Source organism: Hydractinia symbiolongicarpus, chromosome 9, assembly GCF_029227915.1.
Source record: "Hydractinia symbiolongicarpus strain clone_291-10 chromosome 9, HSymV2.1, whole genome shotgun sequence".
In the NCBI taxonomy this organism is placed as follows: domain Eukaryota; kingdom Metazoa; phylum Cnidaria; class Hydrozoa; order Anthoathecata; family Hydractiniidae; genus Hydractinia; species Hydractinia symbiolongicarpus.
The window spans coordinates 28,814,405-28,830,936 of record NC_079883.1 but is presented as its reverse complement, the minus strand read 5'-3'; the positions used below and the strand labels follow the sequence as shown (position 1 = coordinate 28,830,936).

Here is a 16,532-nt window from a genome sequence, read left to right as displayed (position 1 = left end):
GACCAGTTAGATTTAAACGTGCTGTGGTTTCTGAAAATGCAATCAACCTTGAAAATCGTTACGTTATCGTTTGGTCATTTATACTCAATTTCTTAGAAAGAATAGATCGTATTCCTGACGGTATGCCAGTCAGGGAGAACTGATAACTAACCTGTAATAGAATAGTGAGCCAATGTATAATAATCACATGGTACGTACATGATAGGAACAATTTATTACATATAGGAAAGACAACATATATCTGTTGCATACTATTGTATTGTATACCTACTTATTTCAGTTACTACTTTATTACGACACCTGGGATATATTATGCTGGAGAATATGCAAGTATTGTTGTCAACATGGGTGAGAAATTACCGGACGCAAATGTCACTGCTGTATTGAAAGACTTAAGTGGAAATGTTCTTTCACAACTATCGAAAAACATCTTCACTCAACATGAAGTGCTGCGCCTTTATGTTCCCAACTTAGTTAAACGAAAAGTTATGCTGTCAATCAAATCAGAGAAAGGAGTGAAATTTAATCACGAGGAGAAAATTTCTGTCACATCATTAGCAGATAAAATGTTTATTGAAACTGATAGACCCACATATAAACCTGGAGACAAAAGTAAGTTGATTATATTTTGTGGGCAGCTGTAGAACAACATTTAAAATAAAATAAAAACAAGGCACGTTTCTTAAAACTTAACGCTTTATGCATTTTTTCAATCACCCAATACTCAACTGATGATTGCAAATGCGCATAAAACTTTAAGTTTTGAGAAACATGTCTAGTTTTTATTTATCTTACTTAATATATATATATATATATATATATATATATATATATATATATATATATATATATATATATATATATATATATATATATATATATATATATATATATATATATATATATATATATATATAGATATATAACATTTGTACTAAGTACTTTCAGTTTTATTCTTCTTTTCCTCACTATGTTAATAGAGCCAATATGCTGTGACAAATGAAATAAAAAATGGCTGCAGATTGTGTTTAAAAAACACATGAAACTTTCAGTATGTATATATACATATATATGGATATATATTTCCTATATTTTACATCATCTCACTAAAAGTAATGAGAACAATTTAAGTAAAATGACAGCTGTTTTTTTCTAAAGAAATTCTACAAACATGGTACATCTTTAGGCAGAGTTTCACACAGGATAATTGATACCCAAAATGATTTGTTTGTAGTACGTTTTAGAGTGGTTGTTGTTGACAGAAACTTAAAACCGCCGTCTAGACAGGTACTGATTAGAATTTTAAAATTCAGTTATATGTTTCCTAATATTATGGCTTATTTTTAGGTTATTGATCTAATTTTGCAGCGCAGTGCTGTGTTTACCTTTTTGAACAATGTAGAAAGTAAAGCTAAAGAAATTTTTTTTCAAGCAATTATTTGAATTCAAGATATATATACATGCACTTTTCTAATTTACATTATAGGTTGGATATGATGTGTACATCACGGTAGGCTTTTTTATTAGTTTTATTATTTGTTTTCTTTTTATTATTTTTTGGCTATGATTAAAAATTTATGATTGTTTTATGTGCAAAGCAGCAGTACCCCTCTTTCACACTTTTATATTCTTTTGCACTTTTGTTTTCTTTCACAATATAATTATTATTTAACATGACAAGGTTTTGGAATTTATCGATCAAGCAAAATCTTTAGCACTTCATAGTTTTGGTCCTAGAAAATTAAAATTCCACCATATGTACTATATTATTAAGAAATTTTTGTTATCATTTTTTTAACAATTTAGAACGCAGGAGGTTCTCGAGTTATGCAATGGTCTAACATAACATTAGATACAGGTAGTTTTTTAATTTGTTGCTCTCAAGCTAGGGTGTTAAACTAATTAATACTAATATATTATAAACTGTTTGTTTATATATAATGTTTCTCGGAAGAGATAGATAAAACAGTTTATATTGTTCTTTCCCATTTCATCATCATTGTCATTAATCTCGGTTTAATGTACATTTACCATGCTTGCATATCATATGTCAACTCAAATTCCTTGGCAACGGCTCTGTCTCTATCAATTCACTTCACGCCTTTTTTCAGTCTTCATCTATGGTTTGTGTAAGGAAATATCAATTCTGTATATTTTCTTACCAATTACCCTCTGCAATTCTCTTCGAGTGCTCAACTCAAGTACTCCAAACAACTTTTACCTAACAACATTACTTTTTCTAAAATTGTCTGGGAAGGCAAGCATCAGTTGAGTCATGCCCTGAATTAAATCCAAACGCATCTTGTTTATATCAATTCCTTTTTTAAATAACTTGTCAATCACTAATTTTTAAATTTTCTATCACCTCGCAAAATTGAAAATACCCCGCGTAATTTGCAAAAAATAATTTTCTTAGTGCACTTAATCAATCATTTTCGCCTCTACTATAACCTTCATCACCTCTAAGGGTCACAACAAATCAAAAACTCTTAACAAGGGCAACACCTACATTTATAATATGACTGGCAATGGCAAAACTCCAATGCATCTTGACATTCTCGCCATTTTTACTGCAAAATCCCGAAGCAGATCACTCTCACTTTGCTAACAGTCTCCACTTCGAATCTTGACCATATACATGACTTTTAAGGTTTTTCAGAAAAGTCTGGGTAAAGGCCCACCTCTTCGAAATTGATGCAAAAGGAGACATGTTTGCCACAAAACTCAACATAAATGTTTGTTAGTACACTAGAGGAAAATTAGGTATTATATAAATTTAACATAAATATATAATATAATATAATATAATATAATATAATATAATATAATATAATATAATATAATATAATATAATATAATATAATATAATACTAGTCGATAAAGCCCGTGGAAAAATCCACTTAAGCAGGAGGACAATGTAAAAATTGATTATTTTAGACTTTTTGCTGACGTCAGCAGTGCAGATACAAAAAAGAATTAGCGAAGTTTAGTTTATTGGTTGCCTGTAGAGGCTAAAACCCTCATGAGAAAAATGTATTGGATCATGGGTTTTTGACGAACGTATAAGGAAATATAAGGGTTTGAAAATTTGGCTGATGTCAGCAAAGACCCGCAATCACACATAAAAATTTTTTCCAGAATTTTATATATCTAATGACTTCATTGTATAGATCTTGAAAAGCTGATCATGAAAATGTATAGGATTATGTACTTTTGACAAACAGTTTCAGAGATATTAAGGTTTGAAGATTTTTTGATGACGTCATCAACCCGTCCATTGCGAAACGGATTCGGGGACCCAGGTTTGGGAAAATAACCCAAATTGGTCCTAGGTGGTTCCTAGTTACCCAAACGGTGAAAAATCATTGACGTCACCACCTCGTTTCCTTATTATTTGGCCTCAAAGTTCTAGGTGCACTGTGATGGCTTCATTAATTTAATATAGGATATTGACGTTAAAGTAGTGTTATTTTCGTCGCGCCGTAACGTCAGAAAATTTGACATATTAGAGTTGCATTTTTCGGCAACATCAAAGGAAAATAAAGACATCCACAACAGTTAAATTTTTGCACTAAATTTGCAACACAAAATACAAATTCTAAATAATTCCTATGGTTTTCCTCAAAAGTTTAATCAAAGTATAAAAGATGAGAGGTGAACGACAAAATCAAAGTTTGCAGAATTTAATTATTTTGGTATATATATTTGGTATATATGTCTATTGATATATGCCCTTTATAACAATATTTCAATCCAAAATGTGAAAAAGAAAAATGTTGTACAGAGTCCTGCCCGGTACGAATTTATACAAAATATAAAAAAACGCAAGTTTTTTCGGTGTTGTACTCCCTCAAAAAAGTTGAAACTTTTCTTAATTGAGACAAAATGCCAAAAACAAAAACATTTTAGTCAGAACATCTAGAACAACAAAAATCACTACACTTAAGGTACCAGAATTACTGCATGTTAAATAAAAATCGTTTCGTCATATTGCATGTAACCGATGTATATAAGTTTAGTTACACAAAATGTGAAAAATACATTATTTGCATACACAAATTGTGAAAAATACATTATTTGCTTAAAAACAGTCCTTAAACTCTTCTTAAATATTATGTAATACTTTTTTAAAAGTTGTTGTGGCTTGTTAATTTAAGCTTAAAATGTCAATTAAAATAAGTTACAGTCACATTCTTAGCAAAGACCACTAAGATTAGCTTACATGTAAAAAGCAACATAAAACTGAAGCTAACATAAGGTAGCTACAGCAGCTAATAGCTGGTCACTTAAATATAAACTGGAGACTTAGCTAGGTATAAAGAACATGGCTACATATTTATAAATTCCTAGCTACCTAGCTAGTTGTTGTTGGTGTGTTGAGCTAACAAACATGTCTCGCATCAATAATATCATCAAAACTTTAAAAAACATAAACAAACCTTTCTATACTTCATTTATATACCATGCCCCTTTTTAAATGCTTTTGTAAAGATTTATTTTGAAGGCAAGAGAAGACAAATGCTTAAAAAGGACAGCCATCTTTTTTGCAAACACAATTTCCGTTACTTTATGCTAGAACTTCATTTAAGAAACCACACAAAACTCGCGGCTTTTCAAGACAAAGAAGACATATTTTTTTCGGCAACATCAAAGATTTTTTTCGGCAACATGAAAGGAAAATGACGATATCAACTTTGCCTGTTACAGACACACAAACAGACACACTCTCCGTATTATTATAAGAGATATAATATAATATAATATAATATAATATAATATAATATAATATAATATAATATAATACAATATAATATAATATAATATAATATAATATAATATAATATAATATAATATAATATAATATAATATAATATAATATAATATAATATAATATAATATAATATAATATAATATAATATAATATAATATAATATAATATAATATAATATAATATAATATAATATAATATAATATAATATAAATGAAGAAAGATTTGCTTTGAAATTGGTAACTAAAAAAGCTAACAAAGAGCGAAATAAAACACGTTATACTTAAGAAGTTATTACAGAAAAGTTGGGTGGGGTAGAAATCCTCCCACTGACACAAATAGGACTATTCTACATAGCTAACTTCTTTTTAAACATTCTTATTTAGTTATCCTTATCCCAATCAAATGCAGTGGTAGGTAACCACTAATGACAAGTCTTTAAGCTAGCTTTCTCGTCCTGTGTGCTAGCCAATGACCTTTTTCGTTAAATATGCACCTTTTTGCCAACTACATCTCGATTAGTTTTCTTCATTTGGTTTCGATCTTAAAGACCCTCATTAAGACTCAACACATCGGCAAATCTGCTTCTGATTGGTTTGTTTGAGAAAATATTTAATTGCATCGCGATATTGCTTTGCCTTATGTGGAAATTGAAATAAAGGGAATTTATTTGTACGCATTTAATTATGTACAGATGTGCATCGTGACATCTCAGATCTAAAAACCATTTTGATTTTGCTAATCTCGTATTGAAACTCGTTCGCCTGAACTAAAATGATTTTATTTTAGGCATTATTAGTCTTGAAATGCCGTTATCGGTGAAGCCAGTTCTAGGGAAATGGCAGATTACAGCTTCACAAGGGGTTAGAATTATTTTCTACTGTTATATTAATACACAGATTCTCACAGATATATTTAACAGAATATATAGTTTTGTATTATTATTTTAATCAGTCAAGAAAGAGAGGCGTGGTAATAAGGCTTTTAATATGAAAAACACTCATTTTACATTGTGTGATAAAACTAATAAATGTCTTAACAAATTAAATTTAACAGATTTAGCAGTATTTATATATGGAGACAATAGCAAAAGAGGATTTTTACTGAAATGCATTTTGCTTTCAGGCAACTAAAGTTAAAAAAGTTATCACGGTTAAAAGATATGGTACGTACAATATACTCCTATGTTCTACAATTGGGTACTTCAGATACAGTGATTAGAACAAATATTTGACCCTGCTATGCTTAATCACAGCCTCAACTGAATAAATTTGTCATTAAGATTTCCGAAATATTAGTTTTTATCGCTCTCCTTACTTGGTAATTACTGGCATTGATACTACCGAAAGGTAAACTTGTGTTTGTACCTAACGAACTTTTAATGTTATTCGACGAATAAAATTGTTTTAGTGCTTCCAAAGTTTGCAATTACCATACATTCGCCATCATATTTGACTATGTTAACGAAAGAAGTTCCAATAACTATATGTGCCAGGTAAATTTTAGATGAATTTGTTCCTTTTCTAATTATACAATTATGTTTTTTTTATTACTAAATATTGTATTGTTTTCAAGTTAAATTTTTCTGTTTAAGCTGTTAGGGTTATATCATTTCACAAATTAGTTAGAAAGCATGGTACAATATGTAAATAATCATCGAATGCCGTGTTATTGCCACTTGCTGTATTTATATCTTAAGCTCTGCGGAATAGCACGAAAAAGATAGAGCATTAATTTATGTAGGCCATCGTAACACAGAAATAACAGACTAGGTTTTTCTGGTTCTTAAACTTGCTTGAGTAAATTATGTATAAGAAGTATATATTTAACTAAGTTGAAAATATCCTTGACTGAAGAGAAAGATAATTAAAAGAAAAAAGCGCGAAAAAAAGAGTTGTGGAGTCAGTGCATAGAGGTGTCAGACAGCTTTTATTCTTAGTATAGTTGTGGCATAGCGTAGGTACATCTATTTTAGGGGTTAAACCAAATCATATTTTTTTTTCAAATTTTGGACATTTGACAGAAAGCAGATGAAGGAGAAATGTAAAACAACAATAACGCAACTATCTGAAAATATGTAGATAAAATCTATATGTCACTATATGTTCCCTAGTTTGACAAATTAAGTGTTACTTTTTCTTAGCCTAAATAAAGACATTACGTAAGTTTGTCGGCTCAGTGGTCATGTAATAACATTTTGTTTTATACCTTTTTTTCGCAAAGTCGTTTTTTGTTGTAGTTCTTCTCGAAATTACCCTGAAATTTGGAGAAGAATTACCTTAAATTGCAATTCTTCTCCAAATAAGCCACCTGACCTTCCCTCCCCGGAATATTAAATTATTTTATGAATACACGATCTCTTTTTAATAACTTTGCTTTAAAGATATACATATGGAAAATCAGTTGTTGGATTATTAAAAGCAAAAGCGTGTTACACAGCTGACAAAAAGTATGATGCTCAAGAAATAATCAACGAAATGCAATGCACAGAGATTTCGAAACCAGTATATTAAGTTTATTATTATAATTATTATTATTATTATTATTATTATTTTCGTTATTTTTCTCTTTTATGAAACAACAAACAACAGTTTTTACAAATAATATGGTTGCAAAAAGATAAATAAAAATAAGGAATATTTTGGAGATAAAGTTGTAGTATTCTGTTTCTGTTACATTATCTATCCAAAAAGCATAAAAATGTCTATCTGTCAGTTAAGCTTGCCCATAACTAAAGCATTAAAAAACTCTACATCAAAATGTCACAATTTTTACAGTGAAAATATCCTACAAAGAGCTAATTCCGCATAAAATCACACTATGAAAAATTTCCCTTGTAAAATTATAGATTGACGGATGTGTCAGCACCACATTTGAAGTGAAGGAAATAGATGTTATTAAGTCAGAACCAGAAATCAAAATTTCAATGACTGTTAATGTTACTGTGACGGAGACGGCGACTGGAGTACAACTGCATAAAGTTCACACAACAAAGCCATTCTCTGATGATGAAGTATCTTTGTATTTTGATGCTCCCAAGTATTTCAAACCAGGCGTTATGTTCAAGGTGAAGGTAAAAGAGCTTTTTCCTCATAAGGGTTCTTTATACTGTAATGCTAAATATCATATGATCGGGATAGGATTAATTTATAAACAGATTTTTGACTGCCCTAAAGGTGTTCATCATCTGTCGATTACCGGTGTTAGGGTTTTGGTATTTCTTAAAGCACCCTGAACACATTTTTAAACTTGTTGCTTTTTCTGTTATTTTGTCATCGAGTACTTACTAATATTTTTAAAAATTGTCGTAACAAAATTGGAAACTGCATAACAATAATGATAACAATAATAAGAAAACAGATACAATTCTCATTATTGCTAATTTGAAAACGGGTTGATGATGTCAGATACGTTTTACCGCGTCGGTAACTAGGAACATACTGAGAGAAAATGGGGTACGTTCTTCAAACCTTGGTCCTTGAATGTATTTCGGAGTGAACGGCTCCATTAAAGGAAGTCAATGGGTATACAATTTTATGAAAAAAATGGTTGCATTGGTGGGAGTTCATTATTTTTTTTACACCTTTTTTTGATAACCGTTTCAAGCTCTATGCAACAAAAATAAAGAGCTAAAAAATTACAAAATAAATTCTTTGTTCATCGACGGGTCATCGGTATAGATAGAATGATTTATTTTACCCCCGGTTTACTAGGTGCGCGGCGTATCTCACGAAAACAAGTTGCTTACCAACTGAAAAGAAAAAGACGAAGCAAAGAAGGTTGGCTTTTTTTTAAAGTAATCCTAAAAAAATTTATTTCAAACAAGGCAATGCGTACTTATTATAAGGTTAGCATAAATCCCATTTTTGTATTCTGGGACCGAGGTTGCTTCCTTTTATAGAAAATTCATCGAATTCGAATCTGAAATGTAAAAAACTGTTGTTGTCGAACGAAGTTGGTGTTGTTTGTTATAAATATACGTACAATGATATAACATCACAAACAGAATTGATTAGAATAGTATCAGACAATTGTAGCTATACATTTTCAATTTGTTCTCTATAAAACTGATTGACTTTTTATCCAGATAACGCTAGCAAGCTAGTTATAAATTTGTTTCTAAGGGTAAAAACTCGTTTATTTGTGAGTTGATCGTTTCACATTGATTTCTAGCAGTATATGAAGAAAGTGAATAAAACAAGCCAAAACAATAGCTACCGAACACTCATTCTGTACCAAAAATTCATTAATTTATTGAAGAAAGAAGTGCTTAATTAAATCCAGCTTGCAGCAATGTTTTGATAAAACTAATAGCTAAGTAGGTGCTGGATGAAAACATACAAAATAATCTTCACATATAAAACCATTTCGTACCTCAGGGACACAATTTACACAATATAAGCTTTAAAAAATACCTTTATTGTTTTGAAAGTAGGGAGATAAACTTCACCAGCAATAATTCTTACAATGAAATCAAATGTTATCTTTATATTCAGCTTAGTTCATAATATGATTTAGAAAATTCTGTTTTGTCGTTAGTATCATTTTCGAATGTAAAAATACAACAAAAGCGGCGCAGCGGATAGGTTTGAAAAGAGCGCAAAACCTATATCAATAGATTTAAATGCATTAAATGGACATTACCTAGAGAGGTTTTTTTAATCCTTCCTGGAATTACCAAACCTCGCTCCAAAATGTCACACTCGCAAGTGCCTGTTTCTTTTTTAACCCTATTCCTGCTGGGCGTTTTAGGGGCTCCTCAATGCTGGGGGGGGGGGGTGATTCCACCCTCTTTGTTTAATTTCTAAAATTGTTTTCCTTGGACTTGAAACTTACTACAAGTGTTGTACAGGTATTAATAAACAATTTGATGAAAAAAAATGATGACGTTAGCCTTAAATTCCATGACATAGAGAAAAAGCGCTCTAACTTTAAATTTTGTTAATTGTTGTGCAATTGTGATGAATTTAGTAACAATAATAATAGAAACACAAAATAATATAACAATATAAACTAAAAAGTGACATAAAGCTTTTAAAAACATGTAAAAAATTTTTTAAAAAAAATTTACTCAACATAAGAAATGTGTTGTCATGGCAACACTTCGGCTTAATTCCACCAAAAATTTTTTTTGAAAATAAGGTTAAATAAAAGTTAGGAAAAGTCACAAAATTTGAAGATGTAACTATGAGCACATAAAAAGTTATTAAAAAAAGTTTAGGATGGAGACTGAATCAGCCCCCCTGAGCACGAATAGGGTTAAAGGTGCTTTAACAGTCACACATATAGAATAAAGAATAAAAAACGTTGATTTCATTGAGGTGAAGCAAAAACAGTACTGTCACATGGCTGCGATAAAAATGAACACGTTCAATCGTTTGATTTATCTCACATACGTTTAACTGCTAGTTAACTTTTATTTAATAAAAGGGAAACTTCCCCAAGCACACCCTAAACAATTCATTAATGAATCATACCAAAATTATAACCGTTTTTAATAAAGGGGAACATATACAGTGAGTGCGGACCCTGACGTTGCTTGTCACAGGAATAGTGGGGTCCGTACATAAATTAGTCAGTTAACCACAAAATTGTGACTAATATAGGTTGAAATGTAGACTAGTGGCTTGAATCATCCTTGTCCCCAGGATTGCTTGCCTGGCATCAAAGTCGCTAGTGTTTACTTAACGGCTAACAAGACCTTTGTACAGGCTGCCTTTCAGAACCTGTATATCAGTTCCTATGAATGCTTTATAACGTTGTCTCGCTGATACAATTTCTGCCGCTATTAAAAGCCTTTGAATACTATGTGATTATTAGAACAATCACATAGTATTCAAAACTTCCTATTTTATGTAATTTAAGCTAATATATCCAAGTATGCCACACATTTTCCCCAAAAGTGTTTTGTTTCATCTGTAAAAATTTGATGATGTTAACCCGGATCCAAGAATTGCTTTGTCCCTTTTTTTAGTTTATATTTTTTCCTAACTTAGGCTGCCGTTGGTTTCAGCACTAAGTACAAGTGTTGGTTCAGAATGTTTGTTTTATAACGCATTTAGTGAGAATGACGTGAAAGACAAGGGTTACAAACATCATTGCGGGATGCAACAATTTTGAAATTTAAATAATGTATATAGCTAGCTAGCCATTTCGTAGACACTTCCGCAATCCTTACACAGGTTTAAAAACTTTAGAGGTTGGGGTTAGTCAAAAATTAGAAAAATGGATGAGCTATATAATAGCTGGCTTGGTTTGTTCAAAAGAAGGTCCGTTCCATTGTTTAACTTTATATGTAAGAGGCATTAGGACTTACTCTACTAATATTGAACATATTACAATTCACATAACAATTCTCAATTTTAACCTAAAAGCTTTGCAGAACGACAACGCAGCAGACACTGCGTTGTCGTTCTCCAAAAAAATCAGTCTGTTGTAATACAAGTTTTGTTGAAATCTTTGAGTGCTGAATTGACTTTTTCTAACTTTTATTAGACTTACGGAAAATAAAAAAATATTTGCAAAAATTGTCCTGTCAATGTCACTTTGTCCTTTCTGACAGGTGCTCATATCAACTTTTTTTTTGTAATGCTAAAAGTAAATGCTTTCTAAACTAACCAGTTGTATGAATATGGAATTATGTATGTGATAGTGACCAAAAGTCATCATACAATATTGGCATGCATATTGTGTGATTTGCAGACCGGGATATTGATAATTTACAGACCAGAATATTTATAATTTCCTATTTCTCTATTTATATTGTCATATGATAACTTCATAGGTCATTTTGTCTTATGTGAATCCAAATTTTCTTTATTGAGTAGCTACTGACGTAAGTGCTAAGAGATATACCAAGTTTTATTCCATGACAGCTACTAACACTAGGGTTCTCAAATATAGATTTTTCAAAAAAAATCCATGAAGATTTGAATTCTGATTGATTTCTCTTTTCTCCTTAGAGAAATCCTTTGTCTTTATACCACCTGTTAATGTTCCTAATAATATCTCACATTCTTATATTACTTTTTTAATGACTAGTACTGTAAATAGTTTTTAAAAAGATACACGAGAATTTCCAAGAAAGACTTATTTTCTTCAACCATTGTCTCATTATGACGTCATCAATTCCTGTGATGACATGTCAACCTAAATACTTTGTCACTTATGAAATCACAACATATTGCCAAACTGAACAAAAACAGCCCGCGGGCACTTTATGCCCCCCCCATACTTACATAAGGGCCCACATAAGGGTCTAAAAAGCCCATACTAAATAGGGTTAACATGGTTGCTAAAGCAAAAAACAAACATTTTTTCTTCTGTGATTGTGATAGCCATTGGGAAATATACACAAAATAATTAAAAAGAAAAAGGTGAAACTAAAAATAACAAAGATGTTGGGCAAGATGTGACGCAATCTACCAAAGAACTTTCCAGCTGAAATGGCTGAGTGATGTGGAACTACGCGTAGAAATGTTAGATAAAGTGCCAGCTTATTGTTTATTAGCACAAATTATTGTTATTACAGAAAAAACTATCCAAATTCCAGAAAAATATGCACAGGATTAATTATATTTTCTTAGTTATTTATCACCACACCTGATGAACGTCCAGCATTCAATAAAAATGTGACACTTATGTATTTTCAACATGGAAAATACGTCAAGACATTACTACATGTGACTAACGGAGTTTACACGTTCAATGTTTACCCAAATGAGAAAGACAGTGAAATTATTTATGAGGCTACTTATAAAAAAGTAAGTACATTAGCTTTGGATTTCTTGCTTGTAAAAATGTTATATTGTAGTTATCTTAGACTAGAGTTAAATTATATTCGGCAAGGTGGTTGGCAGAGCCTTATTTAAAAATATTTTGTTATATTTTTTAGGTTGGCGTTGGTAGATATGGTTGGGTTTGTATTTTTTTGCACTTTATAATTTTCTTTTCTGTGAAGCAGTATTTCGTTCTTGAGGTTACCCACTTTAGGCTGTCAGTAGAAAATTTTTAAATATTGCATATCGTAAACAATAAACTAGTCTACATTTGTTTTTAAAGTATTTGTGTAACTTGTCTTTTTATATTTACTTCCTTATTCTGCCGAAAAAGGCTTGCATATTGCAGATTTTTTGATTTTTTTTTTTGACTTTTGTGAATATGAAATAAATTTTAACAAACTAACAATATTAAAATAATGTACTGATTTTCTTTACCTTTATTTAGAATCCCCGTAAATATATAATACGCGTTTTTAAAAAGTCTACAAAATGGTTCTCACCGAGTTCAAGCTATATAAATATTCAAAGAACAAGAAGTCTTGTGGTTGGAAATTCTGCCGAAATTACTGTACTCATTGAAAAACATGGAGAAATTTATGGAAAGGACATGCCTTATTTGGTAAAATTGTCCAATATTAGGGGTGGTGTGAGGTGTTTATGTAGGTTTAGGGGGAGGGAGTAGTTCACTGACTAGTTCTTTTTCTTAGTCTTACCAACTTAACAACAACAAAGCAATTATCAACGTATTTAACATTAGGCTTTTATATTAAGAATAATATAGAGAAAAAAAATACCCTAAAAAGCTGTTAATATTTTTAGTTGATCTGCAGAGGAAAGATTGTATTGTCTGGTCGAAGAATAGTAAACCACAAACATGTGCATATCAGTTTTTTGGTTAAACACGAAATGTTACCTGTCTGTCGAATGTTTGTGTACTACATCAGGAACGATGGAGAACTTGTTTCTGACTTCCAGAAAATACATTTTGATATGTCTTTAAAGAACAAGGTTGGTGAATATATGTTTTTGTTTATGCGAACTACTTACTTGCGTGTTTTATTGAATACAAATTTTAAATTGCAGCACACACGGCAAGTGCTATTTATTTATACACTTTTAATTAATCATTTTAAATTTTATTTATTTTTCTACCATATTTTAACATTGATTAAGCGGAAAATCGCTTGGAATAATATTTTCCTGCCAGTATATTTACATGATAAAAGATATATAGCCCAAATGAATTATTGTAATTTGATCTACTCGGCTTAAAATTGTTCAATTTCAAAGACATTTCCTTTTGTTTAACAGTCAATAAGTTATTGCAAAATAACATTATGTGATTTTGCTATTTGATTTATGACAAACTTCTTAATTATAACAACATAGACGGGTTCATTCTTGTCACTTATTGCAGAGAGATGTTCAGTACAGATAATCAAATTAAAGAGAAGACTTCTTCAAAGTGCTACAAGTTTAAGCTTGCCCATCTAAATTAAGTTTTTATTAATTTCTAAGGACTATATGTAAAGAAAAGATTGAACTGCAACTATTGATAGATAATGTTTTTGCTTTCATAACAATTATTCCTTTTGTATGACAACATGAAATTTTTTTCAACCAATCAGAGAGAAAAGCATAAGCTATTGGTACTGTAAAATTAAAAAATATGTAAAAATTGCACTGGTTTCTTGATAAAACATATAGCATGTACTTCTGATAGTTTAGTTAAGCAAAATGCGGGAAAACCAGATGATAACAACGTTTAAGTTTAATATATTATATTCTTTTCTTTCAATTACCTGAGTTGTTTATATGATGGTAGATGGTGTGCCTATTACGTTTAGGTGTCAATATCATTTTCTGATAACAAGGAAAAGCCTGGCGAGGAAATAAAGATAAAATTAAAAGCGACTGCTGGTTCTAAATTTGCTTTGTCAGCTATCGATAGAAGTGTCCAGTTGTTAGGTGCTACATCTGATCTCAGAGAGAAACAGGTGAGTACTACATCTTCTTCCCTTTTAAAACAACAAATTTTGAATTAGCTTGCCAAGTGTTCAGTGTGTTTCAACAGGCGCAGTTTTGGCCAAATCTTTAGAAGTCAAAATATATTTTTTTCAGTAACCCTGAGGCTGAGCATGATTTCTAATTAATTATCATTCCTACGGCTCGTTTTAATCCTCCTCACGCGGGTAGAAACCTTTTGTCTTCTTTTGTTGTTCCGTAGAGTTTGGTTTTCTCATCTAAACAAACATACAGTTGACTCTCTCTAACTCGAATTCCGAACTTTTTGTTCAGGTTATAGAGAGATATGGATAGTAAAAAATCTCTCAATTTTCAGATTTAAAAGATGAGAATTCGGTTTATAGAGAGAGATCGGAAAATTTTTAAAAATTTGAGAAAAAGGCAAAATGGTGAAAAAGAAAAAGAACAAAAATGACGCAGTTCTCATAAAACGTCCTAAAATGGAGGTGGATTTAGAAAACCAGAAAATTATAAGAGCTTCTTAAGGAAAATTGAGGGTGACTTTGAATTTGTTTAAATTATACAAAGATTTGAATAATAGAGATTGAGACTGTTTAATAGGCTAAGATGTGACAGGGATGTCTTTGTACTTATTTGTGGAGTTGAATGGCTTATGATCACTGTGGTGTACTCTTTTCTATAGGAAAAACTTTATCCTGATATCATTAAAAAGTTTTTTCCTAATCGGTTACTTACTATAGTTCAGCAGAAACTTGATATTTTATTTCGTATCAGTGTACTAATGTAGATTCAATAGGTCAAATGTAAAACATAGCTGTCAATTTTCACTTATCAGGTTGTGGATATATTGAAAGCACAGGATTTTGATAGTAAAAATTTTCAAGGCAGAAGAAAATGTGGATACTTGGGAAAATGGCTCAAATCAGATAAAACGTATGATAGCAGAGAAGCGATTGAGGTTTATCTTTTAATTTTTGGTGTCTATTTTCTATTTAATTTAGTATCCTTACAAATTATAAGCCATTGTTTGAAACAGTGATACAGATTATATATTGTCAAGGTAGCAACTAGGTAAATTTGCGAAGCCAAATTTTTATTTTAACAATGAATTTAAATTAATTTCATGATAATTGATATATACATGTGAAAGAGATGTTTCCAAGAAATAAATCGCAAAGAAAGCGTGGTATCATATACTTGATAAGCAATTTGTAAAATTATTTAAAAACAAATGTCACGTGGACTGATCTTGTGGTGTACGGTATTAGTTTTTTACATTGTAGAATTGATATGGTTATGTCTGCAAATGCATTGATTATAAGCATTGACAATACCAATTTTTTTCTATTCCTGATGATAAATGGAATGTAATACAAACTGGTAGACAATATTTGTACAATCATGTGGGGAGCGGCCAACTAGATGAAAACAAAAACAAAGTTGCTGGATGTATTAATTTTATTTTTTTGTTACAGGACGCTGGTTTAGTATATTTTAGCAATGCAAATGTTGATTTGTCACCTTGTCATAGACAGTACAAGAAAAGAGGTACACTTATTTTCTTTTTCTTTTCGTAGTTTAGGCGATAATTACCAAGAATATAGAACCATCATTAAAGCTGTTTAAATTTTATGTGACCAGTGCATTAAAATTAAGAGACGTTTTTGCAAAAGCATATTCTCCATAGCATTTAGGTAGGCTAATAATATAAATTACTATCTAGAATATTCCATTTCACTAGCGGCATTGCGGTGGAGGAGAATGGATATGCGTAACAAAAAAGAAGAGGAAAAAAACGTTGCTGAAGTTAAAATAAGGTCAAACTTTCCAGAAGCATGGTTATGGTCTGAAGAAACCATCAGGTAAGAAACTGTATTTGCAATGAAGGAAAACATTCAATATTAATAGACAGTCATATAAGTTCACCACCCTATGTTATTAAAGGTTTCAATTTTTTTAAGTTGGCTTTTCTGGTTTTTGTTTTATTAGAAAAACAG

At 30.7% G+C, this 16,532-nt stretch overlaps 1 pseudogene; it reads left to right on the top strand.

Moving 5' to 3' along the window:
* Window positions 1–344: 344 nt before the first annotated feature.
* The window catches only part of LOC130657912 (alpha-1-macroglobulin-like), a 28,187-nt pseudogene continuing 11,999 nt past the window's right edge, over window positions 345–16,532 (top strand).